Source organism: Triturus cristatus, chromosome 8 (genome assembly GCF_964204655.1).
Source record: "Triturus cristatus chromosome 8, aTriCri1.1, whole genome shotgun sequence".
NCBI classification, from domain to species: Eukaryota; Metazoa; Chordata; class Amphibia; order Caudata; family Salamandridae; genus Triturus; species Triturus cristatus.
In genome coordinates this window covers 1,582,513,815-1,582,534,502 of record NC_140591.1, presented here as the reverse complement: position 1 = coordinate 1,582,534,502, position 20,688 = coordinate 1,582,513,815, and the positions used below count along the sequence as shown (strand labels likewise).

Genomic DNA, 20,688 nt, shown 5'->3' with positions numbered 1-20,688 from the left:
CCATGGACCTGCCACTCCTATCTACTCTGAGTGTTCTGTTGAGCTGCCACTCCCCTCCCACCTGCCTAGCATTGTCAGATGACTGTAACCTGTCCCTGCCACCTCCACCCTGCCTATCCACATGCCATGCCCCTATCCCCTTCCTCCTGTCCTTCATGGTCCATTTTACTGCCACACCCTTCTGCCCTCCCTGGTCTGTTGTGCTGCAGCTGCTCCTACTGCCTGCCCCGCGCGGTCTGTTGTGAGGCCCCTTCCCCTGAACTCTCTTGTCTGTGCCCAGGTCCTGACCTTCCCTTCTATCCTCCATGGTCCTTTGTGCATGCCCCTGCACCCTCCTTCTTGCACATCATAGCCATTGTGCTGCCACTAACCCTCCTGCTTGCCATGCATGGCCTTCTGTGCTGCCATGGCCCCTCCCACCTTCCCTGTGTGGTCAGCTAGCTGCTCCTGACCCCCTCCCACCTTCCCTCCATGGTCTGTGTGTATGCCATCAGTCTCACTGTTGCTCTCCATGGTGTGTCTTGTTTCTAGTGCCCATCCTGCCTGACCTCCAAGGTCATCTTGCTGCTCCTGCCCTGCCCCCAGCCCTCTGTTTCCATGTGCAGACCCCTATTCCCTCCTTCCTGGCTTGTCGGTTCCATTGTTATGCCCCTGATCCGTCCCTTCTGCCCTTTATGCTGCAGCTTTCTCTCCTGTCTGTCCACTATGGTCAGCTAGCTACCATTGCCTCTTTCCCCTCTGTTGTCTGTTGTCCATGTGCATGGTCCTGTCCCCTCCCTATTGCTTTCTATGGATTGTTGTGCTGCATGCCTGTCCCGCATGCCCTGTGTGGTGTATTGTGCTGCTGCAAACCCTGATGCCTGCCCTGTAGGGTCTGTTTGGTGCACCTCTCAATGTCCCTCCTGTCCTCTGTTATCCGAGTCCATGTCCCTACCCCAATTCCTCCTGCCTACCATGATCCAATGTATTATACTTGCGGACATTTTCAACTTGGTAAGAGGGAGATTTTGAAATAAAACTGGGGTATTGATTTTCCCCTTTGAGTTACATTGAAAAAGAGAAGATTGTAGACAGGAACCAGATCAAGTAAAGCCCATTTGAGCTTAAAAACATTGGACGTTTCCTGGCTGAAACGGGTCTGTTGGCATGTATGGTTGTATGACCACTGCCTCTTCCTTCTGCCCACAATGGTCTATTACATCACCACAGCCTCTCTTGCCAGTCCTGTATTGTTGGTTTGTAGCCCCTGCCCCCCTTTCCACTACCCTCCATAGTCTGTTGTGCTGCCACTGCCCTTCCTGCCTGCCTAGTGTGGTCAAATTTTTGCCTCTGCACTTTCCTACCTGCCTTCAATTTTCAGAGTCCGTGCCCCTGGCCTCTGTCTCTCAACAGTATCCCAATGAACAACTAGATTGCTAACATTCTATATTTATTACAAAAGTGTGGACTGCCTGACGTCATCTTGATGTAATCAAAACTGTAATGCCTAGAGCATTTCCTTTAGAAATTACATATATGAGATGGTCTTATTTGCATCAAAATTATGGTTAGTGCTCTAAAAAACTAAAATGAGGACATATTTTCTGAATTTTCAAATAGCGACAAAGAACTTTTAAATTATTTGTAATCTTAGTTTTTTTATCCAGTTGACCACTTGATTAAATGTTGCATCCAAGGGGAGAGGGTGTGGTGTTACTTCCAGAGCTGCAGACTTTGCAACTGGGGAACCAGGTTGGAGTTTCTGCTTCAGCTCAACATTCTGTGATTCTGGTCAAATCACTTAATCTCCCCATGTCTACAACCAAAATGAATTTGATCTTGTGTGATGTAACCAATTCTCATGTAAAGCACTCTAATACCTGACAAGTCTGCACTATATAAAACTGGAAATACACAAAAAATAAGTGTTTTGCACACTTCTGTCATTGGGCTACATTTGGGTGATATTTGGGCTACATTTGGGCTACATTTGGGCTCTTTTGTCTCTGGTGGCCATTTTAGGAGATTTATTTGTTATGAAGTTTCCTAATTTCCTCATTTACTGCAGTCTCCTCAGTAGGAAATGCTTTCAGTTTTTTACTTTGATTCCATCAAGAAGGTATTCAGATATCTCACACATTTGCCATAAATTCTGAATGTTAGCACTCTAGTTGCTCATTAGATCACTGTAGTAAAACTACTGCTCACCAGGCAAATCTGCTGCTGGTATTGAAAGTGCATGTTTCAGTCTGCATGTCAGAATTTTTTTATGAAATAAAAGAGGATTTCAGAAGTCAAAATGTGTTTTTCTTTCTGCAGCACTAATCATAATTTATATGGCAAAATGAACCCCCTCCTTTTGTTCCTTTGTAAATTAAATGTTTTAAGTGTTACCACTTTATTCCAATCAAGATGGCTTCAGGTGTGCCATACTTTTGTCATAAGTAAGACTGTTAGCGCTCTAGTTGTTCTTTAGAACACTCTGGGAAGCTGCAGTAGAACACAAAGGAATCAACTGACAGTCTTTGCCCTTGTTGGATGTACATGTTTTACTGAGAATGTTAGACTTCATTCTAACATGACTGAGAAAGATAATGTGAATTTACAGAAAATATGCTCTCAGTTTAACTTATAGATCACCTTCCAAACCTCTGTGGGAAAAGCATGAGAAAATAGTTCTCTAAAACATGGTTCATGATATCACAGCAGAAGGCTTTTTCACATGGTAAAATCACCTTAGAACACACCACAATTCCTTAAATGAGTATGGTACCATCAACAAATGATTTATAATGTAACTAAAGTCTTAAAACCTTCTATTAACTGCAATGCTTTTTAATGAGGTGCCATCATGTATATTGGTCCCAAGATGGCTGCCAACACTTCTTGGATGAAGTGCTGACAGCCAATCAGATCTCAGGATGAGATGTGAGGTTAGGCTCTGCCCAGATATATATATGATTTTACTTTTGATTTTCTCAGGAACTACTGAACAGATTGACTCCATATATGCAAAAGGCACATCCCTGAGCTGAGGACTACCTCTTTGCCAAATTTAAAGTAATTCTGTTCAGCCGTTCGGGCTGTACGTTGGACTAAAGGTCCCTATGGAAAATTGCATGGGGAAAACGCGTTTTGGGATCCCCCTTTTTTCTCAGCCCCCGCTTGACGAATCCCCCCCGAGACTTTCAGGGTAGAAGCGGAGCGGAGCGCCCCACCTATTTTGAAAATTTTGCGAGGATTCGTCAACCGGCGCCAAAGTTATTCCAAATAGAATGTTGCGGATTTCCTATGGAAACACGGTCCTAACTATAACTATCTACTGGCGACCGCCAGTAGATAATATATATATAACCTACTGGCAGTCGCCAGTAGGTAGTTATAGTTAGGACCTATTTTCCATTGGAAATCCGCACCATTCTATTTGGAATAACGTTGGTGCCGATTGACGAATCTTCGCGAAATTGTCCAAACTTTTGGCCAGCTCCGGTCTGCTCCTATCCTGAAAATTTCACGGTGATTCGTCAAGCGGGGGCCGAGAAAAAAGGGGGTCCCAAAACGCATTTTCCCCATGCATTTTCCCATAGGACCTGTTGACACAGCTACAGCCCGAACTGCTGAACGGAATTACACCAAATTTGGTAAAGAGGTAGTCCTCAGTTCAGACTCGTGCCTTTTGCAGTGTAAATCTGTTCAGTAGTTCCTGAGAAAATTAGAGTTAAAAAGATAGATATATCTGGGCGGAGCCTAACAACACATCTCATCGTGAGATCTGATTTGCTGTCAGTACTTCATCCAAGAAGTGTTGGCAGCCATCTTGGGACCAATATACATGATAGCACCTCATTAAAAAGCATTGCAGTTAATAGAAGGTTTTAAGACTTAAGTTACATTATAAATTCTTTGTTGATGGTACCATACTCATTTTAGAATTGTGGTGTGTTCTAAGGTGATTTTACCATGTGAAAAAGCCTTCTGCTGTGATATCATGAATCATGTTTGAGAGAAATCTATTTTCTCATGCTTTTCCCACTGAGGTTTGGAAGGTGATCTATAAGCTAAACTGAGAGCATATTTTCTGTAAATTCACATTATCTTTCTCAGTCATGTGAGATTGAAGTCTGACATTCTCAGTAAAACATGTACATCCAACAAGGGCAGAGACTGTCAGTTGATTCCTTTGTGTTCTACTGCAGCTTCCCAGAGTGTTCTAAAGAACAACTAGAGCGCTAACAGTCCTACTTATGACAAACGTATTGCACACCTGAAGCCATCTTGATTGGAATAAAGTGGTAACTCTTAAAACATTTAATTTAAAAAGGAACAAAATGAGGGGGTTCATTTTGCCATAGAAATTATGATTAGTGCTGCAGAAAGAAAAATTAGGGCACATTTTGACTTCTTAAATCCTCTTCCATTTCAAAAAAAAAAATCTGACATGCAGACTGAAACATGCACTTTGAATACCAGGAGCAGACTTCCATGGTGAACAGTAGTTTTACTACAGTGATCTAATGAGCAACTAGAGTGCTAACATTCAGAATTTATGACAAATGTGCGACACATCTGAATGCCTTCTTGATGGAACCAAAGTAAAAAACTGAAAGTATTTCCTACTGAGGAGACTGCAGTAAATGAGGAAATTAGGAAACTTCATAACAAATAAATCTCCCAAGAAGGCCACCAGAGACAAAAGAGCCCAAATGTAGCCCAAATATCACCCAGATGTAGCCCAAGTATAGCCCAATGACAGAATGTCTCAGAGTGTTCTAATGAACAACTAGAGCGCTTACTGTCTTACTTATGACAAACATATGGCACACCTGAAGCCATCTTGATTGGAATAAACTGGTAACACTTAAAACATTTAATTTAAAAAGGAACACAATGAGGGGGTTCATTTTGCCATAGAAATTATGATTAGTGCTGAAGAAAGAAAAATTAGGGCACATTTTGAGTGACTTCTCAAATCCTCTTCTATTTCATTAAAAAATTCTGATATGCAGACTGAAAGATGCACTTTTAATACCAGCAAGCAGACTTCCATGGTGAGCACTAGCTTTACTACAGTGATCTAATGAGCAACTAGAGTGCTAACATTCAGAATTTATGGCAAATGTGTAACATATCTGAATACCTTCTTGATGGAATCAAAGTAAAAAACTGAAAGCATTTCCTATTGAGGAGACTGCAGTAAATGAGGAAATTAGGAAACTTCATAACAAATAAATCTCCCAAGATGGCCAGCAGAGACAAAAGAGCCCAAATGCAGCACAAATATCACCCAGATGTAGCCCACATGTAGCCCAATGACAGAAGTGTGCAAAACACTTATTTTTTGTGTATTTGCAGTTTTATATAGTGCAGACTTGTCAGGTATTGGAGTGCTTTACATGAGCATTGGTTACATCACACAAGATCAAATTCATTTTGGTTGTAGACATGGGGAGATTAAGTGATTTGACCAGAATCACAGAATGTTGAGCTGAAGCAGAAACTCCAACCTGCTTCCCCAGTTGCAAAGTCTGCAGCTCTGGAAGTAACACCACATCCTCTCTCCTAAGTGCAACATTCAATCAAGTGGTCAACTGGATAAAAAAAACAAAGATTACAAATAATTTAAAAGTTCTTTGTCGCTATTTGAAAACTCAGAAAATATGTCCTCATTTTAGTTTTTTAGAGTACTAACCATAATTTTCAAACAAATAAGACCCTCTCATATATGTAATTTCTAAAGGAAATTCTCTAGGTATTACAGTTTTGATTACATCAAGATGACGTTAGGCGTTCCACACTTTTGTAATAAATATAGATTGTTAGCAATCTAGTTGCTCATTGGGATACTGTTGAGAGGCAGAGGCCAGGGGCACGGACTCTGAAAATTGAAGGAAGGTAGGAGAGTGCAGAGGCAACAATTTGACCACACTGGGCAGGCAGGAAGGGCAGTGGCAGCACAACAGACTATGGAGGGCAGTGGAAAGGGGGCAGGGGCAACAAACCAACAATACAGGACTGGCAAGAGAGGCTGTGGCAATATAATAGACCATTGTGGGCAGAAGGAAGAGGCAGTGGTAGTACAACCATACATGCCAACAGACCCGTTTCAGCCAGGAAACGTCCAATGTTTTTAAGCTCAAATGGGCTTTATTTGATCCGTCTCCTTTTTACAATCTCCTCTTTTTCAATGTAACTCAAAGGGGAAAATCAATACCCTAGTTTGTTTTCAAAATCTCCCTCTTACCAAGTTCAAAATGTTCGCAAGTATGGTACATTGGATCATGGTAGGCAGGAGGAATTGGGGTATGGACATGGACTCGGATAACAGAGGACAGGAGGGACATGGAGAGGTGTACCAAACTGACCCTACAGGACAGACATCAGGGTTTGCAGCAGCACAATACACCACACAGGGCATGCGGGACGGGAGTGCAGCACAACAATCCATGGAAAGCAATAGGGAGGGGACAGGACCATGCACATGGACAACAGAGAACAGAGGGGAAAGAGGCAATGGTAGCTAGCTGACCATAATGGACAGACAGGAGAGAAAGCTGCAGCATAACAGACCATAAAGGGCAGGAGGGACGGATCAGGGGCATTACAATGGAGCAGAGAAGCCAGGAGGGAGGGACTAGGGGTCTGCACATGGAAACCGAGGGCTGGGGGGAAGGGGGCAGGGAAGGAGCAGCAAGATGACTATGGAGGTCAGGCAGGATGGGCACTAGAAACAAGACACACCATGGAGAGCAACAGTGAGACTATGATGGCATACACACAGACCACGGAGGGAAGGTGGGAGGGGGTCAGGGGCAGCTAGCTGACCACACAGGGAAGGTGGGAGGGGCCATGGCAGCACAGAAGACCATGCATGGCAAGTGGGAGGGTTAGTGGCAGCACAATGGCTATGATGGGCAAGAAGGAGGGTGCAGGGGCATACACAAAGGACCATGGAGGATAGAAGGGAGGGTCAGGACCTGGGCACAGACAAGAGAGTTCAGGGGAAGGGGCCTCACAACAGACCACGTGGGGCAGGCAGGAGGAGCAGTTGCAGCACAACAGACCAGGGAGGGCAGAAGGGTGTGGCAGTAAAATGGACCATGGAGGACAGGAGGAAGGGGATAGGGGCATTGCATGTGAACAGGAGGCAGGGTGGAGGTGGCAGGGACAGGTTACATTCATCTGACAATGCTAGGCAGGTGGGAGGGGAGTGGCAGCTCAACAGAACACTCAGAGTAGATAGGAGTGGCAGGTACATGGAACATGGTGGGCAAAAAGGATGGAGCAGGGGCATGCACAAAGACATCGGAGGGCAGGGGGAAGGAGAATAGGAGCAGCAAGCTAAGCACAAGGAGGTCAATGAGGTCAATGACGGGCCATAGAATTGGGCAATGGAGGGCAGGAGGAGTGGACTGGTACATTATGCTAAATGGAGGGCAATGGCAGCACATCAGACCATGCATGGCAGGAGGGAGGAGGCTAGTCCATGGATTCAGCCAACAGAGGATAGGGAGGAGGTGGATGGGGCAGCAAGCTAACTGTTCAGAGAAGGTGGGTATTAGGAACTTAATTGTTTTTAAAATGTGTGTGTGCGAATTACTTAAAATATGAACAAGTATGCAGCATAATCTCACTTTTATTCAGGAAGAAGAGGACGTTTGTGACTGTGACTCCGGGCTCACTTGGCAGAAACACCCCCTGACCCTCCACGCCCATCGCAAAATGTAATGCCCGTGAAAAGAGTAGGTGGACGCAGTGTTATATAGAACATAGTCCTGAGAGCACGATTGAAAATGAAAACTAGATATAGTATATGGTGTAAACTATGTACCAAAAAAGATGAACCGGGGCGTGAAATATAATATGCAATACATTGTGCGCAGTGACAGATTCATTGGAGAGCGCGAGATAGCACAGGCACTAGCACGTGCTATGCGATATGCGCCTTGGAGTGCAATATGCACAGGGCAGTGTTGTGTAACCTAACTAGTCTCTAAAGTTGTAATATAAAATATGTGCTGGGGAGTGTAACGTTGCATATGCACTGTGACAAAGATATGGATCCCAGATGGTAATATTTATGGCATAGCGCTGTGCGTTATAACATAGGCATCGAGGAAAGGCACGTTAGATGGGGCAATATAACCTGTGCGAAGGCAAGTGTGGCATAACATATTCACGGGCTGGTGTTACAGTGCACATGGGCTAGAGAGTGTCATAGCATACGCACTAGCTGGTGGAATACAACACAGAGGTGTGTGGCACTCGGCGGGCACTGGTGGGTGTAACACAGCATTGGGCTCAGCCAGGAGCACGGTGTGACTCAAGTGAGGTTCGTTTCCTTTCCAGAGAGTAAAATAAAAAGTATTACACATCCAGCGGTGGATGTGTGTTTTATTAACCGTGAGGGGGGTTTCTTGCATAGTTTGGTCGAATTTTTGTTGAATCCCCTTTGAATGGCTTGGTGTGCGTGTGTATTAAATGTGCCTGTCAATAGCTACCCATGTTTGCATAAATAAACGACAAAGGTGTCTACTTGGAGAGTACCCACCGGCGGGGGCGCCGGGATTAGGCACGGTAGGGTGTCAGACACGTCAGAGCTTCACTAGTGGTGTAAATACATTCCACGTGGATTCATTGTATGCACAGTCTCCTTTTAATGAATATCACGCAAATCGTCATGATGATAGGTACATATGGTTTGTCCAGCATGTCCTAGGTGTTTCTATAAATATATATATTTTTTAAATAATAAAAAAACAAAGGCCGGCCCCGGGGGATGGGGTCCCCGGGGCCATAAGTGGCCTGAGGAGGGGGGCAACGCAGCCCCCTCCTAAAGAATTTTTCCCCAAATTTTTGGGGTCCCCGGGGCCGATCAAGATCTTGGGAGGGAGGCCACGCGGCCCCCTTCCAAATTTATTTTTTCAACAAAAAAAAGTCTAGGGTGTAGGCCCTGGGGGATGGGGTCCCCAGGGCCAATAAATTAGAAAAAGAAGGGGGGCCACACAGTCCTCCTTCTTAAAAAAATAAAATAAATAAATGACAGGCATCGCGCCGGAGGCCACGCCCCCTCCTTGCAGCACTCTGCAAACGAGCCCACTGGCCAGTTGTAAATTGGGGAATTAATTCCCCTTCAATACTGAGGGTCCCTGAGGACCAACTAGCCCAACAGGTATCTCCAGTATGCGCCAGGGAGTTGCGTTGCAGACTGGTGTTCTGAGGCCACGCCCCTTTTTTACACCTCTATGCAACACAGCTTTGTGGCGCTTACTGGAGGTACCTAGTGGGCTAGTTTGACCCTAGGGACCCTTAGGATTCAAGGGGACTTAAACTCTCAACTTAGAACGGCCACAGGGCGCGTTTACACAGTGGTGAAGGGAGGGGATGGGGCCTGAGGTGACGTGTGCAAACACGCCCTGTGGCCCATTTTAAGTTGGGGAAATAATTCCCTTTCAATCCTGAGGGACCCTGGGGGTCAACTAGCCCACCAGGTGCTTCCAGTAAGCGCCACTGCTCTGCGTTGCAGAGAGGTGGTGCAGGCCGTGCCCCTTTTTACACCTCTCTGCAATGGTGCTTACTGGACGTACCTAGTGGGCTATTTTGCCCCTAGGGACCCTCAGGATTCAAGGGGACTTAATCTCCCAACTTAAAACAGACACAGGGCGTGTTTACACAGTGGGGAAGGGAGGGGACGGGGCCTGAGGTGACGTGTGCAAACACGCCCTATGGCACGTTTTAAGTTGGGGAAATAATTCTCCTTCAATCCTGAGGGCCCCTGGGGGCTAACTAGCCCACCAGGTGCTTCCAGTAAGCGCCACTGAGCTGCGTTGCAGAGAGGTGGTCCAGGCCGTGACACTTTTTACACTTCTCTGCAACGCAGCTCTGTGGCGCTTACTGGAGGTACCTAGTGGGCTAGTTGGACCCTAGGGACCCTCAGGATTCAAATGAACTTAATCTCCCAACTAAAAACAGCCACAGGGCGTGTTTAAACAGTGGTGAGGGGACGGGGCCTGAGTTAACGTGTGCAAACACGCCCTGTGGCGCGTTTTAAGAGGTAGTTTTAATCCCCTGCCCTATTATATACTAGGGGCTTACAGAGGAGGTCATGCTAATCACAGAGGGACCCCAACGCATAGTGTTCCCTAGTGTATGTAGGTGTTTTCACTGTATTCTGACAGACTCAGTTACCACCAGTATCCGTATGAAAAAGTTGAGGGTACAGGATGATTTTGCAACAAGGCTTCTTTCTGTTCTTGTGTTTGTTCTTTCTGCACGTTATACTTCTTCCTGCACTTTTCTTCGCCTTTGAGGACTTCTGTTGCTTCTTTCTGCATTTCTTTTTTTCTTTCTGCACGTGTTTTCTTCTTTCTTCACATGTCCTATCTCTGTAGGCATAGTTAGAAATTAGCATTTCAAAAACCTTAGAAATTCACTGAAAAAACCATAGGTTTCAGGGGCGTTATAGTTAGCTGGACTTTTCACTCGTACAAAACCATTGAAATTCCCCCGTTATAGTTAGTTCAGCTAACTATAACTCGCGCGCCTGCAATGCAATGCACTGCTGATGACGTCACATATTACATCACTCATGACATGGTCAGTGACATCACTCATGATATCATCAGCAATGGATTGCGGGCACGCAAGTTATAGTTAGCTGAACTAACTATAACGGAGGAATTTCAATGGTTTTGTACGAGTGAAATGTCCAGCTAACTAGAACACCCCTAAAACCTATGATTTTTCCAGTGAATTTCTAAGGTTTTTTTAAATGCTAATGCTAATTCCTAACTATAAAATGTCTGAAAACCTATGGTTTTTACAGAGAATATATATATATATATATATATATATAAATATATATATATATATATATATATATATATATATATATATATATATATATATGGTCTTAGCTATTTAGGTGCAGTAATAAGACCTTAGCTTACTTTAAAAAAATTAAAAAAATAACAAAAAAGGGATAAAGTGACTATATAGTTAGGTGTTCAAATGAGATAACTAAAGCTTAAAAGAAACCTCTGAAACTCGCCAGTCACAATTTAGTGAACTAACCATAACTCGCTCCCGTGTCATGCACTGCTTATTAACTCACATATTAGACCACTCAAGACATGTTAAATGACATCATTGATGACATCACTGATAACACCTCAAATAAAATGATCCTTGAAATTGTTATTCACATTACACCTTAGGCCCTTACATCATTAAAATAAACTTATGTTGTTGGCATAAAGGTTTACAGCAGTCTCATAATATGGTGGCAATATCTGCAGATATACTACAAATGTGTAGCTCTAACTCTATACTAAATGTTATACTTCAAAAAAAATAAAGTTGTTAGCATATAGGTTATCCTAATATACATCATGGATTTCCTGTATGTACAAGTGTGTGTTCACATAATCTAAATTGAGTAAGCCCTGAAGGCTAGTGTGGTTGAGCATTTTGAAATTAATATAGTGCACTGTTTAAAAACCAGTAACATCCGTGGTACAAGTAGTATTCCGTGTTAAACAAAGTAAAGGCTAAACACCCCTGATGTGTTTGCAGAAAAGCTACAAATTCTGTTAACAACAAATTATCCACCAGTGATGTCTGGGCACATGCCCATCTTAAATAGTTGTAATACAATGCTATGGACAAGTTGTAGTAACAAGCATGTTTATGAGGTGTAGATGTGTATTTACAGAACGCTGCAGAAGATTGAGGCACTGCAGATTGTTGAATAATGTAGAATGTATGCTTATTTCAGGAATGCGTGTAGCATATGTTAGCAAACTACCAACTGTTGTCCAGAAGGCCTAGCAGAAAGTGTCACATCAATGTTAATGCATACCGGTCAACCTATTACTTTCTGGTGAATGTAAAGGGGAATCTAGTATTTTGCAAAGCTTTAAGTAAATAGATCCTGGGCAAAATCATTTTAAGTCACGTACCTCTTTATCCTTAACTGACAAATTTACAAGTACCTAGATTTGGTTCCAAGTCTCCTCACTAAACAAAAACATTCAGATAGCTAAGTAGAGCACTCCTTTTCTCCTATCATCAGTATACTTTAATTTATTATAATGCACATCAAAAAAACAATTTACTGTCTCTTAGTTCACTTAGTAAAAGGTGTCCTTTGTAAAAATGCTTGATGATGTTGCACTAAGTGTAGCTCAATGTGGTAACAGAACTGAAACAAATTTCAAAAAGGTAAATAACTATTCTGAATTTTAACTAACCTCGTACACTTACTCTTTGGGTCAAGCCATTATCTTAGTCAAACTGAAAGAAAGTTTACATTATAATGGAAAATATTTATGATACAACCTTTATGTGTATTAAAAGATTGTATGTGAAATAATAAAATCTGACTTTGGAATCGGGTCAGCCATGGTTTCACAGTGAGAAAGGAATATCTTACATGGGTTAAAATGAAAATAACGTAATAAATAAAGTGTAACTTTAACACTAAAACACAGTAACAAAATAACAAGTTAACTAATCTTACCTCAACAGAATCCTGACTGAACTCTTTGCATGCATTTTGTTGCCTGATTACATCTAGCATTACTCAGCCACTTACCATATCTAAAGGGGAGAAATGGGCTGCGTGGGATGACGGGGGTATAGTCCCCCTGCTCACTGAATATGTGCCGTACCTGTATTTTTATTAGTGATTTGGAGGGAAGTGGGATTTCCATTTGTTAACAGTATACATAGAGAAATTGTAGTTTAATAAAGTGAATATGAGTCCAACATTGATGGCTATTTACCTATTTTCATTGACAATATTTTCAATCAGGTATTTTGGTAGGACTGCTTTTTAAATATGAAGTAAGTCATACACTGCAAATGCACTCTAATGCATTACCATGAAAAGCTTACAACAATTTAGAATGTTGTTGAAAAGCACAGTGGAGAATTTTACAAAGGGCCAGAAGATTTGCTCTGAAGACAAATCTTTAGCTATGCAATTTTTAAGATCATTGGAGTCAAACGCAGGGGGTGTGTCATGAATCAGCCACATGGTTGCCTCAACTGTGAACATGCTTAAAATTCCGGGCAATAGGACAGTCATGACTGCCTACAAGGCAACTACACAACTGTAAAGCCACCAAGTTAACACAAGAAAAATGAGTAAAAACCTAGCTGAGGTATGGAGAAGTAGGGGTGGAAGAGGGGCGTGGCATGAGGGTTGGTAGAAAAAAAGGATTAGTGTGATCGTTTTACACAAACCTATTAAATGAATAATTAAATTGACACAAAAGACATCCACCAAACTGGATTTGAAAACCTGGTGAATACCATTCAAACATTTACCTGCACCAGGTTCAATGAAATAGGTTTGTTAGAATTTGTTTCACCAACTTTGTTTTTCATTTAAAACCAGGCCAGTATATTTTTAGGAGGGCATGGCCCTCAGCTATGATCAAATATTAAAGCTGTACTTCATAGGTGCATTCTATCCCAAATACTGGTTTTACTACTAAATATTGACCCCCAAAATATCGTAGCACAAGAAATCGAGGACAAAATATCAAAATGTAAGTGCATATAGGGAAGAACAGATTTACTATTCCTAACACCATATCTATGTATCTTGAAGATCTATATATAGCGTAAGTACATATATGTGGGTAAGGTATAGTAAACCTATACTTATTTACCTGACAATATTTTAGATTCAATATTCTGTGCCATATATATTATGGTTTCGATATTCAGGGTGCACACAGTGTGATTCTATGGGAAGGAATGCATGGATTTTCTAAGGTACCTATTAAAGCACACTAAATCAACTTTTCACAATCCAACTTTGAATCCTATCAATTAGATGGGGTGTAAAGTTGGCTGACTCGCAGCTCTGTGCATTTTCTAAACTGTTCAAGCTTTGTGAAAAGCAAATCTTATTAAGTTCTTTAAAAAAATAAATAAGCTGGCATCATCTCAGGGCCTTCCCTCCCACACCACTTACCTCAGGTGGTGGATGTCCAGCTTTCAAACTCATTATTTTGCTGGAAGATGACCTACCAGGGACATTCTGCATCAGGAAATGATCACAACTAGAAGGCTTGAAAGCATAAACGTTACCTCACTTGAAATGAGGAAACCTCATCTTGCTTTGTAAAGTGCAAAGTTTCCTAATTCCTCCCAAATTCGTAAGTGAAGTTTTAATTTAACTCACCACTATTTAAAATAACTTTACAAAGAGATTGGAGCATAGCCATCAAGAACATTTTGGGAAATTAGCGGTGAACGGACGGTTTCAAAAATTGTAGGGCTGCAACAGTGGTGCAAGCTATAGAGAATTTAGACGTCATTTTACAGGGAAATGCTGAGAAGGTCCAATCCTGAATTTCACTATTAAGTTGGGACCAAAGATGGTTAGTTCAATTACAATTGTTCAAAGTAGCAAGTAAAAACTGCATGGACTTGAAGCAGGCTACGACACTGGAAAACACTGCTCATAGTTACAAGCAGATTGCGCAAACGATGTTGTACAATAAGGGGCCTTCCTTAGACACCGACCAGCACTACAGGTGAGCAGGGTGAAGGATAGGTGATTGTGTGAGCCCAGGATGGGTCGATTTGAAGCCTGTGGCCTGGCTGAGGACACTAGCTCCATCTCCAGTTACAGAAGCCTTAGAGGGGCAGGCAGCAGCACTGCCTCAAAGACTCGGAGTTCGTGGTTTCACTGTTTGCATCTAGGATCCTGCTTTGTGACAACATCTCTTTGATTCTGCTGGCATGGTGCTTCACATTTGGATACTACAGAGTCCTCCACTTCTTGAATTCTCCACTCTTTCATAAGACTCCTTGCACAGAAGCCTGAAGGAGGCACCCTCTATGAGGGTAACATTGCTTGGACAAGCATGCACTTTAAGTGGTGAATGTAGCAACCATGAAAGCCGGTCATGTTCACTAGAAATGGAAAATATTACTTGCAGAAGAATTGTGTAAAAGTCAAGTTTCAGGTTGTGAAACAGTTAAATGTAAATGTCCAGTATTTGTAAAGCGCGAACAATTACCCGAAGGTGTCAAGGCGCTGGGGGCCGTCGGGAAGATTAAACAAGCTATTGGCCAGTCACATGGTGCTGGGCTGATCTGCCACCAGCACCGGGGATCGAACCGTGAGCCCCCCGGTTCCGGAGTCAGTCGCCCTGGCCGCTGCGCTACACCCCTTCAACAGTTATGAAACTGACATATTTAAATGTACACTAGAAAATCAAATCACCTCCTCAAAAGAACTTGGACTTCTCCAAAAGTAGGCTGTACTTTCCAGTGCCTATACCAGCAAATGTAAACATGACAGAAAAACATTAAAAGATACGGTGTCAGTGCTATACACGAAGAGCATATAGTAGTAACGAAGGGTGCCATTGTTAAGCAATTTGCAAAATGCAATGTGGATCAAGTAACAATGATTACACCTTATTAGGACCACTATGCAAGGTGATCTTTGGATCCTGCACTAAGATACCTTTTAGAAAAATAAAAAGCACAATTGTGCATTGAAATCACATTGTGGCAGGTGTATCAGCCCAAACACGATGAGCTCTAAATTCCACTTAAAATCTCCAAACACCTTTTCTCCATGTGTATCTAGCTCTCATTTCGCTCCTTTAGGCTCTCTTACTTTCTCTAGTCTCTTCCCATCTCCTGATTTCTGTTTCCACTGCCTCAGTAAACCTTTTCTCTACTACCCCTTTCTGTTTTCAGCTGCATCTATCTGTACATTCCTGTCTCTACTGCTCTCTCTCTTGTTTTTTCTATTTACTCTTTTTTACTATAAATATTCCCCCCTTTTCTCAAACTTCTTCCCTCCATCTTCTCTTCTAGAACCTCTTCTCTGCATCTTCTATTCTATCTTATTTGTACTTCTCAATATTATCTATTCCCTCTCTAGCCTTCTTCTCCATTGACCATGCAAGGCAACTGAAAGTTCCACTTGGTTGTGCATGGCCATTATCATCACTAACATCTTTCTTTTGACTACTGTGCTTTTCACCGATCCCTAGTTCCTGACGCCTACCAGCACGGGGCCCTCCTGGAACTGAAGATATCCCCTTAGGTGATGGAGCAAAGAGGGTCGTGCAATGTGGCCATTATATCCCTACAGCTTGTTGTTGATTCTTGTTGGACAGGACATCATCATGAATTTACTGGGTTTTAACTGTTTTAGGGCTTACGACCACACTAGCATCACAGTGCGGTGGACTTCAATAGGTGGCCCACAGTACTGGAAGAGACAAGGTTTCTGGTAAAAACACCATGACCATTTTATTTTGCAAAGTCGGGACACGAGGGAAATGCTCCTCATGAGTCCAGAGTTAGATTTTCTGTTTTGCTGTATTGGGAAGTTTTGTTGTGAACGTTGAGGTTACCCAGTAAAACAAAAGTGAAAGCAGACTGAGATAATGGAATCTGAGTGGAACAACAAACGTTCTACCACACACGATTCCTGCACTTCTCCTGATACCAATAGTACCCACTTGTGTGACTGGGCTATCGCCCATTAAAGGAAAAGCTCTCTAAGCTACCAAAATAACAAGGAAACAGTACAACTTTGCCTTGCAAATTGACCAAGTCTACTAATGTGGGTAGCTGCTGTATTTTGGCCAGGGCTAGGTCAGCACCCAGTATATCTGCCAGGGCCAGACATTTCTGAAATGAAAGCACCTAGTGTAGCCTGGAGTGGTGTTGCTTACGTGGACCCCAATAACCTTTCTTTCCCAGAATGCCATGCAAACACTAAACTTTAGCCAAATCATAGATTTTCGTCATATTACTGTGAAGGAAATTCTGGAATCTGTGAAGATCCTATAAAATTCCTACCAATAGCATTCCTACACTTCTCCGAATAAAAACGCTACCCCAAATGTTCACCGAGTATTGTACATTAATCACAAAGGACCTCACAACGGTAATATATATGCTATGACCATAAATTAAAGATAAAGCAGAATTTCATAGCAGTCATAGGTGTCATTAAATTTTAAAAAGCAGATTCATACTGCGCAGATTTTTACTGACAATATACAACTCAGGAAATGTTAGTCGATGTTCTGCAGAGGTGTCTATAGAGCTCAATTATAAAACAAATATTTGGTTCAAGAGATGCATACTCAGCATGTTGGCCATGTCAGGGTTATCTATATATGAAACCATTTTTGAAAGATAGACAGTCTGTAATAGGTGCCCTTTGTGACATGACTGGCTATTTTGGGTCATTTCAGATTCAAACTACTGCTAGTTTGGCTATTAGTAGTCCTCTGCAACAGGCACATAATCTTAACAAACTATCTGACTTGTGCAAATGAAATAAGGCATCTAGAGCAGATACGTTATCTCACCAGGCTACATTTTACAACAGGCCAATGACCCTGGAGAGGCTGTATGTTGGAGCAAAGTCAGTCAAATGCAAGTCATACCCAACTTGTGATGACTCAGCCCCCAGCACAGTGAGCTAATCAAAGCACTATGCCATATTGTTGAATCTTTTCACACAGCAAATTCTTGGTTAATATACCACATGTGAAAGGTGAGAAGGGAGTTCAGCTGATGCCCATTGAATTAGTGGCCTCTCAGCTGTGACTGTAAACTAGTGTTGGCACCAAATCATTTAAAAAATGGATGGTCTAGAAAACCTCTGTACTTTGAAACTTAATGACTGCCTTCGGCCCATAAACACATAGATGATAAATAAATATATAAAACTAAATTACACGAAGACAGATTATGACCTGTGGACAATGGCAAAAATACCAGCCTACATCCATTTGGCCTAATGAGCATGAGGCCCCTTCAACAATACCAAGAGGAGTCCGAAACCTAGGAGTAAACCACTAATTCAGACTTATATTTCATACCACATGTTAATAACAAACAGGGCGCCTTCCACACAATTAAAACATCTTGTTGTATCCTCCCATACCTTGGATACCAGCAGAAATTGCTAGCCATTCTAACACTTGTAATCTCCACGCTTGATGACTAAGCTAACAAACTGGACCTTGGGTCACCTGCATTCATCATACGCAAAATGCAACTCATCCAAAATATTGCTGCAGGAATTCTAAACCTTCACTCAAGAGAACACATGACTCCAGTCTTGCAATCACTGCAGTGGCTACCTATAGCAAGAAGGGAGTTAGAATTAGTTCCATTTAACCGTGTGTATATATATTATGGTAAACCTTAAAGTCAATGGTATCAACTCATTTCATAACGTGATATCTTCCGCCACTCCATTTCACCCCGCATATCTCCCAAGTTGGAATGCTCCAGGTATCCCGGACAGTTGAAATGTTGGTCAGTGGAGTCTGGTGAGGTGATTCTGTAGGTTTTATGGTTTACTCAATAAAGACTACATAACTTCTGTACCCTGCATCTTTCTTTCTTAGAACACTGGTGACGAGGATGAGATCACCAGCTGTGCAGGGGACAGCAGAAGACACCTCCACCCCTGTGTATCCACAAAGTCAATCACAGTGCAGTGAAGCCCCTAACAGTCTGATGCTCCTGGTAGCCCCCAACGTCTGAAGTCAATGTTCAAGGTACTATGTATTGCTCACAGAGCCTCCAAGGAAAAACACCGCAATAACTACAAGCTAAATGCAAGCGATACAAACCAATCAGGACAATGATCTCCAGGCTTGCACCACTTATCATACCACCTTACCATAAGAAATCTGTAGGGGGACGCTGTTTTCTCAGTACAATCCATCAAGCTCTGGAACAAACTACCAGCCTGCATTCAAAGCATCCAGGAGCATATGCACTTCAGAAGACAGTGGAAAACATGGCTATTTCTAAGACAACTGCACCACTATACATTCCGGTAGCAGAACCCAGAAAGACAGTCACATCTACATGTTCAAGCTTCAGCTTACACTCCACAGATTGGAAATAAACCAAACAGCAAACTATTTCAATAGGCAAGTAGGCTTGGGAAGGCTGACATATGGTTCGCTAGCGTAATAGTAGTTAAATAATTTTATATACAACACATCTGGCCCACACTTATACCATAACACTGAGCAGTTGGTAGCCAAATATGACTGACACCTCTTACATTCACAGAAGACACATCTACTATGAGGGTTGTCCATCACCTGTGCTGTGCAACCAATAATCCAGTCATCACTAAATGAGCAGGCATGGAAAAACTGAAGAGATCTGTCACACACTGCTGTAATCTAGTCCAGGACTGCAGGTCCCCAATATCTATACACTATGGCTGCCTCTTTACATCTCACAATGACACTCACATATGGGATGATGGTAACAGTGCACATACAGCAGATCTCTCCACTTCTCTCTCCTGCCAACCATGGCAGCTCAGGCCCAAAACTAAGGAGACTGTAATCATGATAAATCATAAAGTGACCGGCAGAGCTGCTCAAAGCTGCCAGTCTACTCAGAAATCATAAACTGCGTGTCTGTGTCTCTCACACAGTATCAACCACCAGACTGCTATACGCGGCATCCAATAACACAATAACCTCACCTTGGTGGTCCTTACGCACAACATGGAAATATTTTCCACATAGGTTCACAAAACAAAGACAACACCGTTCCAACTACACACCACCCTTTATGGTGTAGCTTGCTGTCCATATATACGTAAGCGATTGAGTACCACACAATGAGGAGGTAAGCGCTATACAAATGCTGCAATACAACACAATATTTATCATTTGTGCATAACCAAGATTAGTTTTCATCCTAATACATTTTTTTTGTTTCCATCACACTTCAGAATTAGACAAGAAAACGTGCTTCATTTGTGAGTTATGTTGAAATATTCGTACCGTTTATTTACACATTTTTGTGTATTAGAAACAAACTGACATCCTGTCTTTCTTTTCACACTTCCTGTGCGCAAGGTCACAGGATTATGCAATCCTGCTGCCATTGGGTTTCCCAGATAATTATGAAATTTCTGCTTTTGCCACATAATCCATCAACTGCTGCATAATGAACAGATTCTAACAGAAAAATGTTGTTTGTAGCTCAAACGGATCAAAAGTTACTAAAAACTCTGCATCCCGTGCTGCTCGGCAGTGGAAGGTTTTTCGCAAGGGTTGACTGGTCACCTTTCAGTTACTTATCGCTGTGTTTGGATGTGAAAGCGGATGTGTAAACATATCAAAATAATGAAGTAATGCGCGCCATTCAGCCACATAATTTCTGTTTTCTTGCTGCATAATTTAGTCAACCGTGCCACATAATTTGGGCCTCCCCTACTGCAAAATTCCAGTGGCCCTGCCTAGACGCCAGCGTGATTGACATATAGTTCACTTTACAAATTCCTCTCACTTTGCAGTCCGAGAAAAAACAAAGTAAACATCTCCACTTAAAAAACATAAGTAGAAATTTGTCACATTTAACCTGTCTTTATAGGTGAAGTGAATGTAACAAGATAAAAACAGTCATTTTTCGTGCTCATTCGCCTACTGAACTACAGTTCTGTTTCAATTAGACTGTATGCATTTAAATGTGAATGTGGTTTGTTTAGATAAACAGAGTGAAGGCTGAGTTTTGGTAAGCTGCCTCTGTCGTGTGGGGGGACGAGGCAAAGATTAATCTGGGCTGGCCCAGTCCTCAAATGCCGCCCTTTGCGTGGCTATAGTGCGGTTTAAAACTCATCCAGCCAGCTAGGGAAAAGCAATAGAAATATTTTAAAGAAACTACTGA

The 20,688-nt window shown here is 42.3% G+C and overlaps 1 protein-coding gene across 3 annotated transcripts in view; it reads right to left on the bottom strand.

Moving 5' to 3' along the window:
- Positions 1 to 20,688, bottom strand: part of LOC146806240 (uncharacterized) — a 231,090-nt gene that overhangs the window by 76,752 nt on the left and 133,650 nt on the right. The window lies entirely within an intron of this gene.